Raw genomic sequence first — 22778 nt, forward strand, 5'->3', positions numbered from 1 at the left:
CCCAGCCATATTAAAGAGCCACAAGGAAATGCTCTCCTCCATTCCATTCTCCTGTCCTATCCACCCCTCCCTTCTTTCCCTTTGCCATCAATTTCTTGACTTGCCCCCCATTTCTCCCCTCCCATCCACACTGCGGTCTGGTTTCTGCCCCCCTACTCTCGTGAAACTGATCTCCTTGAAGCCCCCAATGATTTCTCCGTTGACAAGTCCAGGGCACTACTTCTCAATCCTTATCTTTCTGACCGCCACGCCGAGTCAGATCTTAAACAACGTCTTTGTCTTGAAAATCTCTTCCCTTGGCTTCCGCACCACCTTTCCTTTTCTTTCCATGAGACCGATCACAACCAGTGCTGCAGATTCCATCGAATTAAGGAATGCTGTTGCCTACATGTGTGAATGAGCTCAAGTGAGTAAAGTACTGAAGTAGAGGACAGCGAAAGTGAAACGTCTTCATGAATGTCCACGTGGCTGAGCAGCAAGTTAACCTTTCCTGCATGTGCTAAAGAAGAAGAGTTGGGTTTTATTTTATTTACTTTTCCCTGGACTGTGTTGAATGACTATCATCTACAAGTTCAGGCTACTTTTGGCTGAGGATTAATGCACTGGGAGAGCTGAGAGAAAACTGAACAATAGAGCTGTCTTTTTCTTGACCAGTTCACCTTAGTTTCCCAAACTCTAAGTCTTTCCCGAATTCTTTCTCCTTTTTAGTGTAGTAAAAGGAACATAACACAACATCCACCATTTGGATCATTTTACAATTCACCGTACCATTCAGTGGAATTTACTACTGTCACAATGTTGTGCAACTATCACCACTGCCGAGCTGCAAAACATTTTCATCAACCAAGAGGAAACCTACACCCATTTTAAGGAGTCATTCCCTATTTCCCTCTCTTCCAAACCCCGGAAACCACTAATGTAGAATCTTTTCTGTGTGTATGGATTTGCCACTGCTGGACATTTCATATAAATGGAACCATACGATATGTAGCCTTTCATGCCTGACTCCTTTCACTTAGTTGCATCCATCATGTAGCATGTATCAGAAATCCACTCACTGTTATGGCTGAATCCTTCATACCCTTTGAATACAAAATTAAAAATACGTTGAGAGTGAAGCTCTGTTTTAATGGCACATCTATTAGGCCAATTCATTGAAAGAAGCTGAAGATGGAGATATTGTTGTGAAATGATAATCATTGAGAAGCCTCAGCCAATTGGATAACGAAAAGTTTGGGAAATGTTGCAAAAAATTATCTGCTTTACGTTAAAAGCCTATTAAACAAGGATGCAGGAGATTGTCTTTTTCTTGCAGGTAACTTAAATGAGGCAGAAAGAAATAACTGCCCTTTAAAACACATTTTGAAAGGATTCTATTTATTCTTAATAGACGAATGGGAGTACAGGAAGTTCACATCCAATATGGACTCCCTGTCCAAACACTGTTTATCGTTCTAGCCACCACTATCGAATTATATTTCTTGAGAGTAAGGCAGCTCAATTCCTGCATATTACTTTCTAAAATTCATCCATCAAATCCATTAATACAGTATAAACAAGAGTTGTTCATGTTTAAGTGCACTTCAAATATCAGGTATAAAGAACCCCCAGTAAGAAAAAGAATCCTATATCTCTTGCCAGAATGTGGTCAGCTGTGGGGTGCTCTGCTAGCTGAAAGACACATTCATTATTAAGGGGATAGAGGCTGTTTAAGTGGGATGAGAGCCAAAAAATTTTAACTACATATATGTGTGAAGAACAGTGCTAGGTTATCTCATATTCTATATCAGTCAAGGCTACCATTTTACATACGTGAAAAGTAAAGTTAAAAGTGTATTAGTAGGGCTTCCCTGTTGGCGCGGTGGTTAAGGATCCACCTGCCAGTGCACGGGACACACGTTTGAGCCCTGGTCCGGGAAGATCCCACATGCCACGGAGCAACTAAGACCATGTGCCACAACTACTGAGCCTGCGTGCTAGAGCCCGTGAACCACAGCTACTGAAGCCCATGCACCTAGACCCCGTGCTCAGCAACAACGAGAGGCCACCACAATGAGAAGCCCACGTACTGCAACAAAGAGTAGCCCCCGCTCACCGCAACTAGAGAAAGCCCGCGCACAGCAACGAACAGCCTAGGCAGCCAAAGATAAATAAATAAATACGTCTATTTTTAAGAGAAGTGTTTTAGTAACTTACTAAAAGGCACGCAAGCAGGAAACGTGAGCAAGAATTCAATCCCAAATCTGTCACACTGTAGTTTAAGCTAATACTTGAGATTAATAAAAACAGCACTAAATTAAAAGTTCAGAGATATTTTTTATTTCATACTTTCACTAATGCTCTTTGGAGATAAATCATGTCATTTATATGGGCCTTAGTTTTCACAACTTTAATAGTTGGAAGCTTGACTAGATGATCTGTATGTAGTCTTCCAATTCTAAAATGTTCCACTAATTTGGATTGCTACAATAATTGCCCTTGCAATACATGCATGCTGCCACCAAGTAGCAGTAGAGACTACTAGTTCCTTTTCTACCCCTAGTGGGGGTGCATTTTGACAGCAGACTTATCTGTCAATAGTACAACCTGTTAGTATAACTATAAGATAACAAAATAATCTGGTATTCTTTCTGTAAAACAGAAGCTTTACATTGTGTCTGTGAATCGTATCAGAATCACCTGTAGGTTTTTAAATATAGAGGAAATCCTGAACCCATTGAATGAGACTCTTCAGAGACAGGACTTGGGCATCTGGAATTCTGGGTTCCCATCATTTGTATATTTTATTTCATTTCATTTTTGCCTATGTACAATATTTGTCACGTCCTTTTGAATCTTTAAAACTTTCTTTTTGTTTTAAATTTTAGAATATTCCATAATCTTCACCTACTTTTCATAAGGTGTTATCTGTTATGTTTATTCGATCTTGTGCTTCTCCCAGTTAAGACTTCTTTCTTTCCTTGTTTTTGGTTTTTTTCGGGGCCCTGCCTCATGTCTTGCAGGATCTTAGTTCCCTGACCTGGGATTGGACCCCAGGGCCCCAGCAGTGAAAGCGTCATGTTCTAAATACTGGACCACCAGGGAAGTCCCAAGATTTCAGTTGTAAATGACTTCTTTCCCCACTCTAATTCATTCCTGGGATCAGTTTCATGTTTGGACATTAAAGCAACCTCGCATTGCCAGAATAAAGCTACTTTGATTCTGATATATGATTGTTTTACATACCATGGATACAGTTTGTGCTTCTCTTTACACATTTTGCATGCATGTTCAAAGGAGAAACTGGCCTGTGATTCTATTCTCGTAATATTCTTTATCGATTTTTTTGTTGCTGTTTTAAGATTCTATACTTTATGTTTTATTTATTCATTTTTGGCTGCATTGGGTCTTCATTGCTGCATGCGAGCTTTCTCTAGTTGCGGCGAGCGGGGGTCTATTCTTTGTTGCGGAGAGTAGGCTTCTCATTGCAGCCTTCTGACCCCATGGGCTTCTGACCCCATTCGTCAGTGCTACTTCAGGTCCTCACCCCTTCCCTTCTGACCCTGGGCGGTGAAATCCTCCTTATGCGGCTGGCGTGCGGCAGAAAGTCAATGAGGCAAGAGTAGGTTTGGAGTATCCAAGGAGCAGAAAGGATGTCAGCGTGTGGAAAACAGAGCGAGCAAATTGGAGAGGAGAATGAAACAGTCAGAGAGGAAACAGAGGCCCAGATTTCTAGGTCTGTGGAGGCACTCTGAGGACTTTGCATTTTCTGTGAAGAAGCCACTGAAGAAATTTGAGTGACATGATCTGACTTATGTTTTAACAAGATCTCTCTGGATGCCACGCTGATTAGAGACTGTAGGAGAGCAAGGACAAGCCCCAGAAGACCAACAGTTGATTCAAAGAAATGATTACTCAAACATCGTCCCCCTCCTCAGTGAAGACGCAGAGCAGCAATTGGCAAATAATGGCCACGAATCAAATCAGGCTCTCAGCCTGGATCTGTGGGACTGTGAGCTAATAATGGTTCTCACGTTTAGAAAGCTTGTTGAAGAGGAAAGAGGAGGAGAAGCTACAGAAACTGTATATGGCCCACAAAGCCTAAGATATTTAAAATCCAGAAAATGCTTTCCAACACCTGACGTAAAGCATGGGGCTGGTAGGAGGTCCTCAACCAAATTTGGAAGAGGAATACATGAGGCAGTTAGTTCCTGAAAACACTGTAAAGTGATAGGTGTCAAGAAACATTTACCCCTTCACCCTTAACCTTCACAAATGATGCCAGTTCCATTGAGCTATTGAAAAATACATTCTGCCTTTCAGAAAAATAACCCAGAGGACATTTTCTCACATACGCAAGGTCATAAACAACTGTCAAGTGAAGTTGAAATAGCAACAAATCAAATAATAACAAAAAACATTTTTACTGATTTTTAAATCTTACAAAGCATTTTCATGTTCATTATCTAATTTAATCCTCCAATCAACGTCATGAGACAGTTATTATTTCCCCATTAGAAATGACCACATATGAAATCCTGAGTGATTGCTCAACAAAAGCTGAAATCTTGAGTGTTACATCTATGAAGGCCATGGTTGGGTGTTTTCCCATGGGAACATTGGATGCTAAAATCCACAGGGATTTTCAGCTCAAGATGGCAGACTAGGAAATATATTTACTTTCTGTTCCTCCTGAAACCATATCTAAATAAAACTGTAGAAATACCAAAATGAATCAACCAATAAAAGCCAAGATATTCTGGAAGTCATCAACCACAGAAAGATTTCAACACATTTCGAGAAGGCAAACAATGAAATGGAGGAGCCATGAATAAAATAATGGAGAAAAAAAGGCTGAGCCTAAGTAAGGTCTGCACAAAGTCACTCAGCTTTTGCTGAGCTCTGGTTATAGTAAAGGGCAGAGGAAAGGAGAGGGGCTGAAAACAAGGAGACAAACGTCATTTTAGGAAAAACACTTCATTTAATGAGCTCCAGGGAACACTCAGCCTGCTGCCATACTAACTCATGAATTACAATGGATTGTTGGTAAGCAAGACAAGAAAACAGGGAAGAAACAAAAGAAACAAAAATCAAGACACTGTTTCTAACTGAACTCTTCTCAAATGAGATCGAGGAATTATGGTTCAATGCCACAGCTGTAAATCATTTCTGCTCTTGGAGAGGTTACAAAGGGCTTATAAAATTTCCCTTGTTTTCAGACAGAATTTAGGTCTGAGCAAAAGCTTTTGTGTCCTCCAACCCCCAAATTTATTGGGGATGGAAGCCCAGATTTGCTGGGACATACCATAAAAAGAATCTCAAGAGCAGAGGGTCAAACTGATTTTGGAATATATGAATTATGCCCAGTGTGAGTTTCAATAGGTTTATATATATATATATACATTTTTACTGATCTATATGATTTTGGGTTCTGAAACTTCTACATGTCACATGCGTGATACATAACAGACAATGTCAGCCCCAGGAGGGAGAAAACACTCCAATGAAGCAAGCCAAAGAAACGAGTTTTAAGCAAGCTCAAGTGATGTGTAGACCAGGATTGTTCAATCCCTACATGTCATGCTGAAGCTTCCAGCGCCTGAATAACATCACATGCTTCCCTTGTCCTAGACAGCCAAGAGTACGCCTCCTCTCTTGGGCATAAGAATCCCTAGAGTTACATATGTGTAGTAAAGAGTGGACCCAGCTGTCATACTCACAATGACCAAATTGTGTTGATCGTACTTTATACCAATACATCGCTCCACGCTGAAGTTGCAATAAATGATATACTTGCTTTCTAGACATGAATGAGACGCCTTACTGGATATACTCCAGGAAGGCCAGAGAAGCTGGCTTCTAATCCATACGGACCAATTCACTGGTGAATTTCTTTCAGGATAGCCCATGATTTATCTAGAATATCATCGTTACATATCTGGATCCTTCAAACTAGACAAAGGGAAAATACGGGCTTCAAGCCTCAGTTAGAAATATGGAATGGTGCCATGCTGACAACTGGTGCTCCCTGACCTGTATCTTCTGAGATTAGAACACAGTGTGGTGGATGACCAATTCATGCGTTGAACAAAAGAAGACCTCCCACAGGGCAGTGTAGCTGTTCGTTACAGGTATGGCACTTAGGGCTAAGTACCATAAGGACTACAAGAAAAAAAGAAAAACAAGTAACACATGAAGCATATACGATAAGGAGGCACCACAGTCCAGAGCACAAGCTCTGGAATCACACAGGCTTGGATCGAATCCCGGCTAAGCCACTACCATCTATATACCCTGAAGGACAGGCCAAGGTTTAAATGTTCTTTTACCAAATTTCAAAAAGGAAGTGAAGAAAGAACCTATCTGCCAGGAAGGGACATCGTGGGCTGCAGCATGCAGTCGGATCAGGGCTCTGCATCTCCTGCTCAGAAACCTTGGCCACCTGGCTCATGGTGATGCTGGCAGCTGAGCAGCCCTGGAGAAGGCGATCCTGTCTCCAGGTCTCGCAGAGGAGCTGGGGAGGTCTGCGGACGAGGTGGCCCACACCCTGGTAAGCTCTGGCTGCCTCCTGCCCTCAGGTCTGAGCAGGCTCTGGCCTCTGGGCCCCGTGGTGGGGAAGGCCTGGCCGATACATACGCAGGGCTGAGGGACATGCAGAGCCAGTCCCCAGGCAGGGTGAGCTCTGGAGGAGGCTTCCACAGTCCCCAACAGTCTCCGCATGGTGGCCCATCTGGTGCCAAACACCTGCCACCCACAGCCAGAAGTCCCAGCCACTAGAAAGTCCAGAAGGGGCCCCGCCCTTTGCCTTTGGGCCGGGGTTAAGCCAGCAGCTGGGCTTGCATGTGACCCCTGCCTCACCCCCTGCCCCGCCCGCTCTTTCTGTGACACGTACAATGGATATGTCATAAAGCCAGGCAGAGCCAGTGCTATAAACTCAGAGGAGTTAGAATCTAGGAAGAGGCTCTCCCACTTTCACTCTCTGCTCTCAGATCAGGCAGGCAGTACCTCTAATATGGAAGCTATGGACACCACACCTCCTTCACACGCTGTCCTCTTCCATTCTGCTCCTGTTTTCCCCAGCACCCCATTTACGGCTTTGGCGGCCATCGGTGCTTCAGCAGGAAGCACGTCAGACCCCGAACCTATGGACACCACACCTCCTTCACACGCTGTCATCTTCCATTCTGCTCCTGTTTTCCCCAGCACCCCATTTACGGCCCTGGCGGGCATCGGTGCTTCAGCAGGAAGCACGTCAGACCCCGAACCTATGGACACCACACCACCTTCACACGCTGTCATCTTCCATTCTGCTCCTGTTTTCCCCAGCACCCCATTTACGGCTTTGGCGGGCATCGGTGCTTCAACAGGAAGCACGTCAGACCCCGAACCTATGGACACCACACCTCCTTCACACGCTGTCATCTTCCATTCTGCTCCTGTTTTCCCCACCACCCCATTTACGGCCCTGGTGAGCATCGGTGCTTCAGCAGGAAGCACGTCAGACCCCGAACCTATGGACACCACACCACCTTCACATGCTGTCATCTTCCATTCTGCTCCTGTTTTCCCCAGCACCCCATTTACGGCCCTGGCGGGCATCGGTGCTTCAGCAGGAAGCACGTCAGACCCCGAACCTATGGACACCACACCTCCTTCACACGCTGTCATCATCTATTCTGCTCCTGTTTTCTCCAGCAACCCATTTACGCCTTTGGTTGGCATCGGTGCCTCAGCAGTCAGCACCTCAGACCCCGAACCTATGGACACCACACCTCCTTCCCACGCTGTCATCTTCCATCCTGCTCCTCTTTACCCCAGCACCCCATTTACGGCTTAGGCCGGCACTGGTGCTTCAGCAGGCAGCACCTCTAACACCAAAGCTATGGACACCACACTTCCTTCCCAGGCTGTCATTTTCCAGTCTGCCCTGTCTCCAATAGAACCACTACCCATTTCACACCGCTGTTCCAAGTTCTGGGAACACACCACCCAGTGATAGCAATGCCTCAGCCCATGCCTCGACTCATTTACCTGCAACGTGAGCCAACAGACAGACCAACACTTCAAAGTTATGACAGAAAGTTGAGTAAGTTTATACGCTTGGAATTTCATTTATTATTATTAACAAGCACAACTGTAGTGCTTAGACTATAACAAGTACTATTCTAAGGGCTTACCAAATATTAACTCACTTATTCCTCATAATGGCAACCCTAGAGGTAGGTAATATTCATAATGTTCACTTTTCTGGGGGCAACTGAGGCCCAGAGACGTTGAAGAGCTTGCCTAATGCCACACAGTAAGTAGGTGGCAAAACCCGGGATTAAAACCAGACCGTCTAGACTTTCATCACTTTGCTGTGTCACCGTACTATAAGTTGTGGTTAGGGAAGGAACTCAATTGACAAGACTCTGAACTAAAAGGAGAAGGGAGAAATGAGAAAATGAGTGATCCTAGAAACTAGAGTAGAGTTAGGCTCAGAAATTTCTGGTGATGAGACCCGGAAGAAGAAGAACTTGGTTGGAATATTAACTTGGGGTAGTATCTGAATCCATGGAGAAATGGTTTTGTTTTCTGTAAAATTTAGAAAGGTCAGTTGGATGAAGATTAATGAAGACAAAAGTAGAAAGGAAAAGAAAAAGGTGCCTTAAGGGAGACATAACCGCTTCCCTCTACGTAGCCACAGGTGGGGTCCTGTGGGAAAGGATGGAGCTCTCTCTACTGGGTTGGTCACCAGGCTGAACAAGGAGAAACATGGCAACCATTGTACTGGTTTTGATGATCTCTCAAAACCAAGGCTTCAGTTTCCAAGAACGACCTACGGTAGCATAACTAGTGTGTGTCACACATGCCACTAAGTGTGTTTCCAGTCACACATTTTAATTGGAGAACTACTTCCTATGAGGTAGGCATCAGTTCCCTATGGCTGCTGTAACAAATGACTACAAATGTGCTTGCTTCTAACAAAACACACTTATTTTCTTATGGTTCTGGAAGACAGAGGTCCAAAACCAGTTTCCCTGGGCTGAAACCAGAAGTCGACAGGGCCATCCATCCTCCTTCTAGAGGCTCTAAGCGAGAATCTGTTTGTTTCCTCGCCAGCATTCCTTCACTTCTGGCCACATCAATGCAACCCCAACTTCGTCATCACATTCTCTTTGGAGTACAAATCCCCTCTGCCTCTCTCTTACGAGAACACCAGTGGTTATATTTGGGCCCATCCAGGTAGTCCAGGAGAATCTTCCCATCTGAGAACCATTACTTTCATCCCACTGGCAAAGTGCCTTCTGCCATTTAAGTTGACATCCACAGGTTCTGGAGAGTAGAATGTGGACATTTGGGGGCAATGGTATTATTCAGTCTACTACAAGGTAGATACTATTATCTTTCTCAGATGTAGGAAATGACGTTTAGGGAAGTAGCTTGTCTCAGGTCTACAATTTCCAGAGTAGAGACTTAAATTCTGCCACTGACACTTTAGGACACACCCTAAACAACTTGAATCTGTGTCCTTAACTACTGCATAATCCTTGGTTAAGAGTCACACTTAGGTATCAAGACCCAATTGAATACAACACAAGTACTGTCTCCTCTTTCACTATGTTTGCCTGGTGTACTGATGAATCTTGCCCAGAGCAGAAGAGTTCAGAAAATTGTTATGCAGGTTTACGAAGAGAAAGCATTTACTGTTTGACGTGCCTGGAATAACGGAAGGCTTTTTCAAATAAAATATGCCCCCAAATAGTCAAGTGTCACAACAGAGGTAACCCCGTGGGAGTCACGAGGAGACTAAAATTAGCTCCAGTTGTGCAGGAGAGAAAAGTTTCACTGAAGGCAGGTGTAGTTCAGCCAAGCCCTACAGCACAGAAGTAGGAATGTGGGTATGTACGAATGGGAAAGAGTTTAATGCAGAATGGATGAGAAATATGCATTCGACCTATTCTAAAACAACTGGCTTATTAACTCAGTAAATCGATTTAGTCAGTCAAACTAGCTTTAGCTGATTACTTATCCAGGGAATAGCTGTTTAGAGTAATTTTTGTCATAGAACAGTAAATATGGTTGAACTATAGCTTTAGGCTTGCTAAGTGAAATAGATTGCTCTAGATGATTTTCAAGTGACTTACTTGGTAGTACTCACGAAATTGGGGGTTAACAATTGCTTAAGAAAACAAAGAGAATTGATTTTAAATAAAGTACTTACTGTGTGAACTATCTGTTCAGTAGCTCATGTTAAACGGATGTTTATAATCCCCATTGGACAACCAACTACTTTTTTGCAAATGGCAATGTGAATTGCTCTCGCATAAACTATAGCAATGACCACCTATCTAATTTGTTGTCCAAACCAGAAATCTTCTAACAATACTGGTGTCCTAATAAAAATAAGCACGAAGGGAACACACACTGGGTGTCTCCCGTGTGCCTGTGCATGCATCTATATCTCACTGAAGCCCCATAACAGCCCCCAAGAGAGGGACTCTGAGTGTCCCCATGCTGCTTGTGGAGAAACAGGCACAGGAAGGTTCAATAGTCTATCTACCTAATATCACACAGAGGGTGGGAGAGCCCGTTTTTAAACCACCTGCCTCCAATTCCAGGTGCCAGGAGCCAGGCTCAGCCTACAGCTCTCTTCTGCTCGCCTGGAGGTGAAACAAGGTGTCATGATTAGTCAAATCCCGGTCTTCACTCATCAAGGTAGCTTGAACACCTGCACGTCCTCCAAGTAGCATGTAGCATAAGCAATAAGATGTTTGCCCCGTGATCGTCCAGGAACTTGGAATCAGCTGTGCCTGGTTAGGCTGAGCTGGTTTAGAGTGGAGAGGACCACCCATCTTCCACCTGGGCAAGTGCCTTTTGACCTCCTGCCATCAGAGGGCCGAAAACTCCAGCCTGAGAATGTGCTGAGGCCTGTAGCCTAGTTACGCCAGCTCAGAACAATGATGAGCACACGTTTTTCCAATCACCTTTCCTCATGCTCCCCATGCCTCATACTGCCCTGCTTCTTTATTCTTTATCCCACAGATACCCAAAGCCCCTTGCCTTTGGGGAGGCGGATTTGAGACCTATTGTCACGTCACGTCCTCGCTTGGCTGCCCTGTGAATAAACCTCCTCTTTGCTGCAAACCTCAGCATTTCAGTGTCTTGGCTTGCTGTGCCTCAGACAGAATGGTTGGGAGCACTGGTACAGGACCGTTGCATGTGAGGGAAGCTGGTTCCTAGTAGTCACATTGCGGATGTTTTCTCCTCTCGGGGTGGGGGTGGGACAGACATCCTGCTCTTGCAGAAAGGGAGAAACGCAGGTGCCAAACCCTTGCCCTCAGCATCACCATCACCTAGGAGCTTGTTAGAAGCACAGAATCCAGGCCCCACCCAGAACTACTGAATACCAGCCTGCATTGAACAAGATCCCCAAGAGAGGCATACCCATATTAAAGCTGGAGAGGCACCAAGCTGTCATCATCTTCTCCGCAGCTAATGAAAACGAAGCAAAGATTCATCCCGAGCCGACTCTGCCTCAGTCACCTGGATATCCCATGAGCTCATTTAATCCTCCCCAGAACCTGCAAATGAGACTGAGGGTCAGAGTGGTCTAGCACCCAAGGTTCCATAAGAGAACATGACCAAGGCTCACTGGAGCCCAGACTTCCAAAAAAGAAGGCCCCTGAGCACAGCATGGCACCACCGCAGCCCAAACCGAGGGCCTCGATGGTAGGCCAGGCTCCCCACGCAGAGTTCACACCATTCGACAGATGCCCACAGCAGACCACAAGGCAATATGAGAAGTAACTTCTGATTGTGGAATCTCTGAATTTTGAGATTTAAAGAAAAAAATCTGTTTTCGGGGGATGGTTAAAACAGTTCTACCAAGGAGTAAAGAGAGGGCATCTCAAGGCTCCTTCTGGACTAAGAATTTAATGCCTACTTATTGAGAAATGCTCCGTGCATTTGCTCAGCCCTACGTCAAGATGAAGTTCTCTGTGCCCTAGAAGCTTAGGTTCTAAAAAGGCCACAGAAATGGGTGAGACCTAAAAAATGCCAGAACAATGCAACGGCCTTAATCAGACTGTCTTTGCTTTGCCTTGCTTACAAGTCACTGACTTTAAACTGAATATGGTGTCATGTCTTTATGTTTCTTGAACCTTTTTTTTTCAAAAGATCATATAAAGATTTTCTTCCATGGTAAGACTTTTATATTGTATTTTTCTTAAACTGGACTGTGGTACATTTACCCTCCATCAGATGATTGCTTATAACTCACCTTGCTTTGTTAAGAATACCGCTAGAGACTTCTATGTCCCTACTAAAGAAAATACAATTTCAAGCCCATTGAAACCAATGAAAATCCAAGATTTCAGAGTACAAGATAATGAAAATTCTCTCTATCTGCGTCTTTTACTGCTTTTAATCTGTTAACAGTCCCTAAGTGTGTCAGATGAAAGGTACTGTCGCGGGAATTGACATCATTAACAGCATTCTACCAAGGAGTTCTACCAAGGAGTAAAGAGAGGGCATCTCAAGGCTCCTTCTGGACTAAGAATTTAATGCCTACTTATTGAGAAATGCTCCGTGCATTTGCTCAGCCCTACGTCAAGATGAAGTTCTCTGTGCCCTAGAAGCTTAGGTTCTAAAAAGGCCACAGAAATGGGTGAGACCTAAAAAATGCCAGAACAATGCAACGGCCTTAATCAGACTGTCTTTGCTTTGCCTTGCTTACAAGTCACTGACTTTAAACTGAATATGGTGTCATGTCTTTATGTTTCTTGAAGCTTTTTTTTTCAAAAGATCATATAAAGATTTTCTTCCATGGTAAGACTTTTATATTGTATTTTTCTTAAACTGGACTGTGGTACATTTACCCTCCATCAGATGATTGCTTATAACTCACCTTGCTTTGTTAAGAATACCGCTAGAGGCTTCTATGTCCCTACTAAGAAAAATACATTTTCAGGCCCATTGAAACCAATGAAAATCCAAGATTTCAGAGCACAAGATAATGAAAATTCTCTGTATCCGCATCTTTTACTGCTTTTAATCTGTTAACAGTCCCTAAGTGTGTCAGATGAAAGGTACTGTCGTGGGAATTGACATCATTAACAGCATTCCGTACAGGTAAGTCTTGATTGTTCCAAGTTCTCAAAAAGTTGGACATATTTACTGCCTCTATGACATCTCTAGGGTGTGTGGAAAAAATAAAAAAGAGGCCTGTACAATGTATTTCTCCAAATATACACACAAATAGTTTGCACATACAAACAGGGAAACCTTATAAATAACGTATGGGGAGCAAAGGATTGTCGGTAACGGAACTACTCATTTCGAAAGACAACACTGTCACCAAGTGTCCCCTCACCAAAACTGACTGGGAATTTTTAGGGACCACCAAACCAGAGATGGAGATTTTTAGGCACATTCTTGCCAGAAAAGAGAGCCTAGGGCATAAACCACTCAACTTGTTGGCACGAATGCCAGGGCAACCCGAGCAAGTGGATATACAAGCCTACGTAACGCTTGGAAGTAGGAAGCTTTGGAGGACTACACCTGGGCTGGTACTGGCCTCCCTCCCCAAAGGGACAAGGAGAGCAGAAACCTGGATGGAGTCAAGAGAGAGAACAAGGAAAGGCAAGGCTGGGTCTGGAGCAACGTGTGGATCCAGGAGCATGTGTCTCAGAACTGCCGGGGCTCTGCAGACCAGCTGCATCCCCATTCTCCTTGACCCTCATGGGTATAATGAACTCAGGATGGGCGCATCCCGGCTGCCAAGTCACTTCCACCTGTCCATGGAGTTGACAGTTACTTGCTCACAGTGAACCAACCTCTCTGGACCTAACAGCTACTGCAGGAGGCGGTAGTGGAGAACAAGGTGACGACAACGACCAGATGCGAAGGAGGAAGCGACGTTCAGCGGACCGACTGGGTGGACTGATGGTGTGGGGTTAAGTCTGCAGAGCTAAAGGGGCCAGATGTAGAAAAGGGAAGGGGAACCATAGGATATGGTCAAGCCCCATCGTATGGATATTTCATCCATATATTGTATGCAAATTCCATTCAATTTGCTCTGAGTGAACAAGAGAGAACAAAATTATCCTTTAAACCATGTCAGTGACTTTATTTACCATCTCATTTGATGAGCTCCTAGCCCAGGGTCAGAGGGAAATGGGAGCTGTGAGTCTGCCATCTCTCAGGAAGTCTCAGGCCTCAGAGGCCCCTCAGAGCCAAACTACCTCACCTTTTGCACTTTTCAAGCAACGTTATTCCTAAGTGCGAGTCACCCTCTTCATCAGGTTCTCCAAGAAACAGCAATCTCTCCCAATGAGAGAGGAAAAATGGGCTACTTTGGCTTGCTGAGGCACAATATGTAGTTCTCCAAAATGGTACCTGCCTGGGGATTTTTCAAGAAAATTAAGCATCAGTGGTGATTTGTTAGTCTTCACATAACGTATGACCCAGATGTGCTGAGAAATAAGAAAAGGATGAACGAATCAAGGGCGGCTGATCCAAGGAGGCAAGGGGCAACTTCCGCAGCCTACGTGGTAAGCTAGAGGGAGGGAACATCCAGCTGGTGGGAGCTGAAGACAGGGGCCAGTCCTCCTTGGGCTCGGGATGCCACCCCCTCTTCCTACATCTTCACGCTCTCCTTCTCTGTTGGCCCCTCCCAGCCATATTAAAGAGCCACAAGGAAATGCTCTCCTCCATTCCATTCTCCTGTCCTATCCACCCCTCCCTTCTTTCCCTTTGCCATCAATTTCTTGACTTGCCCCCCATTTCTCCCCTCCCATCCACACTGCGGTCTGGTTTCTGCCCCCCTACTCTCGTGAAACTGATCTCCTTGAAGCCCCCAATGATTTCTCCGTTGACAAGTCCAGGGCACTACTTCTCAATCCTTATCTTTCTGACCGCCACGCCGAGTCAGATCTTAAACAACGTCTTTGTCTTGAAAATCTCTTCCCTTGGCTTCCGCACCACCTTTCCTTTTCTTTCCATGAGACCGATCACAACCAGTGCTGCAGATTCCATCGAATTAAGGAATGCTGTTGCCTACATGTGTGAATGAGCTCAAGTGAGTAAAGTACTGAAGTAGAGGACAGCTAAAGTGAAACGTCTTCATGAATGTCCACGTGGCTGAGCAGCAAGTTAACCTTTCCTGCATGTGCTAAAGAAGAAGAGTTGGGTTTTATTTTATTTACTTTTCCCTGGACTGTGTTGAATGACTATCATCTACAAGTTCAGGCTACTTTTGGCTGAGGATTAATGCACTGGGAGAGCTGAGAGAAAACTGAACAATAGAGCTGTCTTTTTCTTGACCAGTTCACCTTAGTTTCCCAAACTCTAAGTCTTTCCCGAATTCTTTCTCCTTTTTAGTGTAGTAAAAGGAACATAACACAACATCCACCATTTGGATCATTTTACAATTCACCGTACCATTCAGTGGAATTTACTACTGTCACAATGTTGTGCAACTATCACCACTGCCGAGCTGCAAAACATTTTCATCAACCAAGAGGAAACCTACACCCATTTTAAGGAGTCATTCCCTATTTCCCTCTCTTCCAAACCCCGGAAACCACTAATGTAGAATCTTTTCTGTGTGTATGGATTTGCCACTGCTGGACATTTCATATAAATGGAACCATACGATATGTAGCCTTTCATGCCTGACTCCTTTCACTTAGTTGCATCCATCATGTAGCATGTATCAGAAATCCACTCACTGTTATGGCTGAATCCTTCATACCCTTTGAATACAAAATTAAAAATACGTTGAGAGTGAAGCTCTGTTTTAATGGCACATCTATTAGGCCAATTCATTGAAAGAAGCTGAAGATGGAGATATTGTTGTGAAATGATAATCATTGAGAAGCCTCAGCCAATTGGATAACGAAAAGTTTGGGAAATGTTGCAAAAAATTATCTGCTTTACGTTAAAAGCCTATTAAACAAGGATGCAGGAGATTGTCTTTTTCTTGCAGGTAACTTAAATGAGGCAGAAAGAAATAACTGCCCTTTAAAACACATTTTGAAAGGATTCTATTTATTCTTAATAGACGAATGGGAGTACAGGAAGTTCACATCCAATATGGACTCCCTGTCCAAACACTGTTTATCGTTCTAGCCACCACTATCGAATTATATTTCTTGAGAGTAAGGCAGCTCAATTCCTGCATATTACTTTCTAAAATTCATCCATCAAATCCATTAATACAGTATAAACAAGAGTTGTTCAAGTTTAAGTGCACTTCAAATATCAGGTATAAAGAACCCCCAGTAAGAAAAAGAATCCTATATCTCTTGCCAGAATGTGGTCAGCTCTGGGGTGCTCTGCTAGCTGAAAGACACATTCATTATTAAGGGGATAGAGGCTGTTTAAGTGGGATGAGAGCCAAAAAATTTTAACTACATATATGTGTGAAGAACAGTGCTAGGTTATCTCATATTCTATATCAGTCAAGGCTCACCATTTTACATACGTGAAAAGTAAAGTTAAAAGTGTATTAGTAGGGCTTCCCTGTTGGCGCGGTGGTTAAGGATCCACCTGCCAGTGCACGGGACACACGTTTGAGCCCTGGTCCGGGAAGATCCCACATGCCACGGAGCAACTAAGACCATGTGCCACAACTACTGAGCCTGCGTGCTAGAGCCCGTGAACCACAGCTACTGAAGCCCATGCACCTAGACCCCGTGCTCAGCAACAACGAGAGGCCACCACAATGAGAAGCCCACGTACTGCAACAAAGAGTAGCCCCCGCTCACCGCAACTAGAGAAAGCCCGCGCACAGCAACGAACAGCCTAGGCAGCCAAAGATAAATAAATAAATACGTCTATTTTTAAGAAAAGTGTTTTAGTAACTTACTAAAAGGCACGCAAGCAGGAAACGTGAGCAAGAATTCAATCCCAAATCTGTCACACTGTAGTTTAAGCTAATACTTGAGATTAATAAAAACAGCACTAAATTAAAAGTTCAGAGATATTTTTTATTTCATACTTTCACTAATGCTCTTTGGAGATAAATCATGTCATTTATATGGGCCTTAGTTTTCACAACTTTAATAGTTGGAAGCTTGACTAGATGATCTGTATGTAGTCTTCCAATTCTAAAATGTTCCACTAATTTGGATTGCTACAATAATTGCCCTTGCAATACATGCATGCTGCCACCAAGTAGCAGTAGCGACTACTAGTTCCTTTTCTACCCCTAGTGGGGGTGCATTTTGACAGCAGACTTATCTGTCAATAGTACAACCTGTTAGTATAACTATAAGATAACAAAATAATCTGGTATTCTTTCCTGTAAAACAGAAGCTTTACATTGTGTCTGTGAATCGTATCAGAATCACCTGTAGGTTTTTAAATATAGAGGAAATCCTGAACCCATTGAATGAGACTCTTCAGAGACAGGACTTGGGCATCTGGAATTCTGGGTTCCCATCATTTGTATATTTTATTTCATTTCATTTTTGCCTATGTACAATATTTGTCACGTCCTTTTGAATCTTTAAAACTTTCTTTTTGTTTTAAATTTTAGAATATTCCATAATCTTCACCTACTTTTCATAAGGTGTTATCTGTTATGTTTATTCGATCTTGTGCTTCTCCCGGTTAAGACTTCTTTCTTTCCTTGTTTTTGGTTTTTTTCGGGGCCCTGCCTCATGTCTTGCAGGATCTTAGTTCCCTGACCTGGGATTGGACCCCAGGGCCCCAGCAGTGAAAGCGTCATGTTCTAAATACTGGACCACCAGGGAAGTCCCAAGATTTCAGTTGTAAATGACTTCTTTCCCCACTCTAATTCATTCCTGGGATCAGTTTCATGTTTGGACATTAAAGCAACCTTGCATTGCCAGAATAAAGCTACTTTGATTCTGATATATGATTGTTTTACATACCATGGATACAGTTTGTGCTTCTCTTTACACATTTTGCATGCATGTTCAAAGGAGAAACTGGCCTGTGATTCTATTCTCGTAATATTCTTTATCGATTTTTTTGTTGCTGTTTTAAGATTCTATACTTTATGTTTTATTTATTCATTTTTGGCTGCATTGGGTCTTCATTGCTGCATGCGAGCTTTCTCTAGTTGCGGCGAGCGGGGGTCTATTCTTTGTTGCGGAGAGTAGGCTTCTCATTGCAGCCTTCTGACCCCATGGGCTTCTGACACCATTCGTCAGTGCTACTTCAGGTCCTCACCCCTTCCCTTCTGACCCTGGGCGGTGAAATCCTCCTTATGCGGCTGGCGTGCGGCAGAAAGTCAATGAGGCAAGAGTAGGTTTGGAGTATCCAAGGAGCAGAAAGGATGTCAGCGTGTGGAAAACAGAGCGAGCAAATTGGAGAGGAGAATGAAACAGTCAGAGAGGAAACAGAGGCCCAGATTTCTAGGTCTGTGGAGGCACTCTGAGGACTTTGCATTTTCTGTGAAGAAGCCACTGAAGAAATTTGAGTGACATGATCTGACTTATGTTTTAACAAGATCTCTCTGGATGCCACGCTGATTAGAGACTGTAGGAGAGCAAGGACAAGCCCCAGAAGACCAACAGTTGATTCAAAGAAATGATTACTCAAACATGGTCCCCCTCCTCAGTGAAGACGCAGAGCAGCAATTGGCAAATAATGGCCACGAATCAAATCAGGCTCTCAGCCTGGATCTGTGGGACTGTGAGCTAATGATGGTTCTCACGTTTAGAAAGCTTGTTGAAGAGGAAAGAGGAGGAGAAGCTACAGAAACTGTATATGGCCCACAAAGCCTAAGATATTTAAAATCCAGAAAATGCTTTCCAACACCTGATGTAAAGCATGGGGCTGGTAGGAGGTCCTCAACCAAATTTGGAAGAGGAATACATGAGGCAGTTAGTTCCTGAAAACACTGTAAAGTGATAGGTGTCAAGAAACATTTACCCCTTCACCCTTAACCTTCACAAATGATGCCAGTTCCATTGAGCTATTGAAAAATACATTCTGCCTTTCAGAAAAATAACCCAGAGGACATTTTCTCACATACGCAAGGTCATAAACAACTGTCAAGTGAAGTTGAAATAGCAACAAATCAAATAATAACAAAAAACATTTTTACTGATTTTTAAATCTTACAAAGCATTTTCATGTTCATTATCTAATTTAATCCTCCAATCAACGTCATGAGATAGTTATTATTTCCCCATTAGAAATGACCACATATGAAATCCTGAGTGATTGCTCAACAAAAGCTGAAATCTTGAGTGTTACATCTATGAAGGCCATGGTTGGGTGTTTTCCCATGGGAACATTGGATGCTAAAATCCACAGGGATTTTCAGCTCAAGATGGCAGACTAGGAAATATATTTACTTTCTGTTCCTCCTGAAACCATATCTAAATAAAACTGTAGAAATACCAAAATGAATCAACCAATAAAAGCCAAGATATTCTGGAAGTCATCAACCACAGAAAGATTTCAACACATTTCGAGAAGGCAAGCAATGAAATGGAGGAGCCATGAATAAAATAATGAAGAAAAAAAGGCTGAGCCTAAGTAAGGTCTGCACAAAGTCACTCAGCTTTTGCTGAGCTCTGGTTATAGTAAAGGGCAGAGGAAAGGAGAGGGGCTGAAAACAAGGAGACAAACGTCATTTTAGGAAAAACACTTCATTTAATGAGCTCCAGGGAACACTCAGCCTGCTGCCATACTAACTCATGAATTACAATGGATTGTTGGTAAGCAAGACAAGAAAACAGGGAAGAAACAAAAGAAACAAAAATCAAGACACTGTTTCTAACTGAACTCTTCTCAAATGAGATCGAGGAATTATGGTTCAATGCCACAGCTGTAAATCATTTCTGCTCTTGGAGAGGTTACAAAGGGCTTATAATATTTCCCTTGTTTTCAGACAGAATTTAGGTCTGAGCAAAAGATTTTGTGTCCTCCAACCCCAAAATTTATTGGGGATGGAAGCCCAGATTTGCTGGGACATACCATAAAAAGAATCTCAAGAGCAGAGGGTCAAACTGATTTTGGAATATATGAATTATGCCCAGTGTGAGTTTCAATAGGTTTATATATATATATATATATATATATATATATATATATATATATATATACATTTTTACTGATCTATATGATTTTGGGTTCTGAAACTTCTACATGTCACATGCGTGATACATAACAGACAATGTCAGCCCCAGGAGGGAGAAAACACTCCAATGAAGCAAGCCAAAGAAACAAGTTTTAAGCAAGATCAAGTGATGTGTAGACCAGGATTGTTCAATTCCTACCTGTCATGCTGAAGCTTCCAGCTCCTGAATAACAACACATGCTTCCCTTGTCCTAGACAGCCAAGAGTACGTCTCCTCTCTTGGGCATAAGAATCCCTAGAGTTACATATGTGTAGTAAAGAGTGGACCCAGCTGTCATACTCACAATGACCAAATTGTGTTGATCGTACTTTATACCAATACATCGCTCCACGCTGAAGTTGCAATAAATGATATATTTGCTTTCTGGACATATGAATGAGACGCCTTACTGGATATACTCCAGGAAGGCCAGAGAAGCTGGCTTCTAATCCATATGGAACAATTCACTGGTGAATTTCTTTCAGGATAGCCCATGATTTATCTAGAATATCATCTTTACATATCTGGATCCTTCAAACTAGACAAAGGGAAAATACGGGCTTCAAGCCTCAGTTAGAAATATGGAATGGTGCCATGCTGACAACTGGTGCTCCCTGACCTGTATCTTCTGAGATTAGAACACAGTGTGGTGGATGACCAATTCATGCGTTGAACAAAAGAAGACCTCCCACAGGGCAGTGTAGCTGTTCGTTACAGGTATGGCACTTAGGGCTAAGTACCATAAGGACTACAAGAAAAAAAGAAAAACAAGTAACACATGAAGCATATACGATAAGGAGGCACCACAGTCCAGAGCACAAGCTCTGGAATCACACAGGCTTGGATCGAATCCCGGCTAAGCCACTACCATCTATATACCCTGAAGGACAGGCCAAGGTTTAAATGTTCTTTTACCAAATTTCAAAAAAGAAGTGAAGAAAGAACCTATCTGCCAGGAAGGGACATCGTGGGCTGCAGCATCCAGCCGGATCAGGGCTCTGCATCTCCTGCTCAGAAACCTTGGCCACCTGGCTCATGGTGATGATGGCAGCTGAGCAGCCCTGGAGAAGGCGATCCTATCTCCAGGTCTCGCAGAGGAGCTGGGGAGGTCTGCGGACGAGGTGGCCCACACCCTGGTAAGCTCTGGCTGCCTCCTGCCCTCAGGTCTGAGCAGGCTCTGGCCTCTGGGCCCCGTGGTGGGGAAGGCCTGGCCGATACATACGCAGGGCTGAGGGACCTGCAGAGCCAGTCCCCAGGCAGGGTGAGCTCTGGAGGAGGCTTCCACAGTCCCCAACAGTCTCCGCATGGTGGCCCATCTGGTGCCAAACACCTGCCACCCACAGCCAGAAGTCCCAGCCACTAGAAAGTCCAGAAGGGGCCCCGCCCTTTGCCTTTGGGCCGGGGTTAACCCAGCAGCTGGGCTTGCATGTGACCCCTGCCTCACCCCCTGCCCCGCCCGCTCTTTCTGTGACACGTACAATGGATATGTCATAAAGCCAGGCAGAGCCAGTGCTATAAACTCAGAGGAGTTAGAATCTAGGAAGAGGCTCTCCCACTTTCACTCTCTGCTCTCAGATCAGGCAGGCAGTACCTCTAATATGGAAGCTATGGACACCACACCTCCTTCACACGCTGTCCTCTTCCATTCTGCTCCTGTTTTCCCCAGCACCCCATTTACGGCTTTGGCGGCCATCGGTGCTTCAGCAGGAAGCACGTCAGACCCCGAACCTATGGACACCACACCTCCTTCACACGCTGTCATCTTCCATTCTGCTCCTGTTTTCCCCAGCACCCCATTTACGGCCCTGGCGGGCATCGGTGCTTCAGCAGGAAGCACGTCAGACCCCGAACCTATGGACACCACACCACCTTCACACGCTGTCATCTTCCATTCTGCTCCTGTTTTCCCCAGCACCCCATTTACGGCTTTGGCGGGCATCGGTGCTTCAACAGGAAGCACGTCAGACCCCGAACCTATGGACACCACACCTCCTTCACACGCTGTCATGTACTATTCTGCTCCTGTTTTCTCCAGCAACCCATTTACGCCTTTGGTTGGCATCGGTGCCTCAGCAGTCAGCACCTCAGACCCCGAACCTATGGACACCACACCTCCTTCCCACGCTGTCATCTTCCATCCTGCTCCTCTTTACCCCAGCACCCCATTTACGGCTTAGGCCGGCACTGGTGCTTCAGCAGGCAGCACCTCTAACACCAAAGCTATGGACACCACACTTCCTTCCCAGGCTGTTATTTTCCAGTCTGCCCTGTCTCCAATAGAACTACTACCCATTTCACACCGCTGTTCCAAGTTCTGGGAACACACCACCCAGTGATAGCAATGCCTCAGCCCATGCCTCGACTCATTTACCTGCAACGTGAGCCAACAGACAGACCAACACTTCAAAGTTATGACAGAAAGTTGAGTAAGTTTATACGCTTGGAATTTCATTTATTATTATTAACAAGCACAACTGTAGTGCTTAGACTATAACAAGTACTATTCTAAGGGCTTACAAAATATTAACTCACTTATTCCTCATAATGGCAACCCTAGAGGTAGGTAATATTCATAATGTTCACTTTTCTGGGGGCAACTGAGGCCCAGAGACGTTGAAGAGCTTGCCTAATGCCACACAGTAAGTAGGTGGCAAAACCCGGGATTAAAACCAGACCGTCTAGACTTTCATCACTTTGCTGTGTCACCGTACTATA

Source organism: Lagenorhynchus albirostris, chromosome 12 (genome assembly GCF_949774975.1).
Source record: "Lagenorhynchus albirostris chromosome 12, mLagAlb1.1, whole genome shotgun sequence".
Lineage (NCBI taxonomy): Eukaryota > Metazoa > Chordata > Mammalia > Artiodactyla > Delphinidae > Lagenorhynchus > Lagenorhynchus albirostris.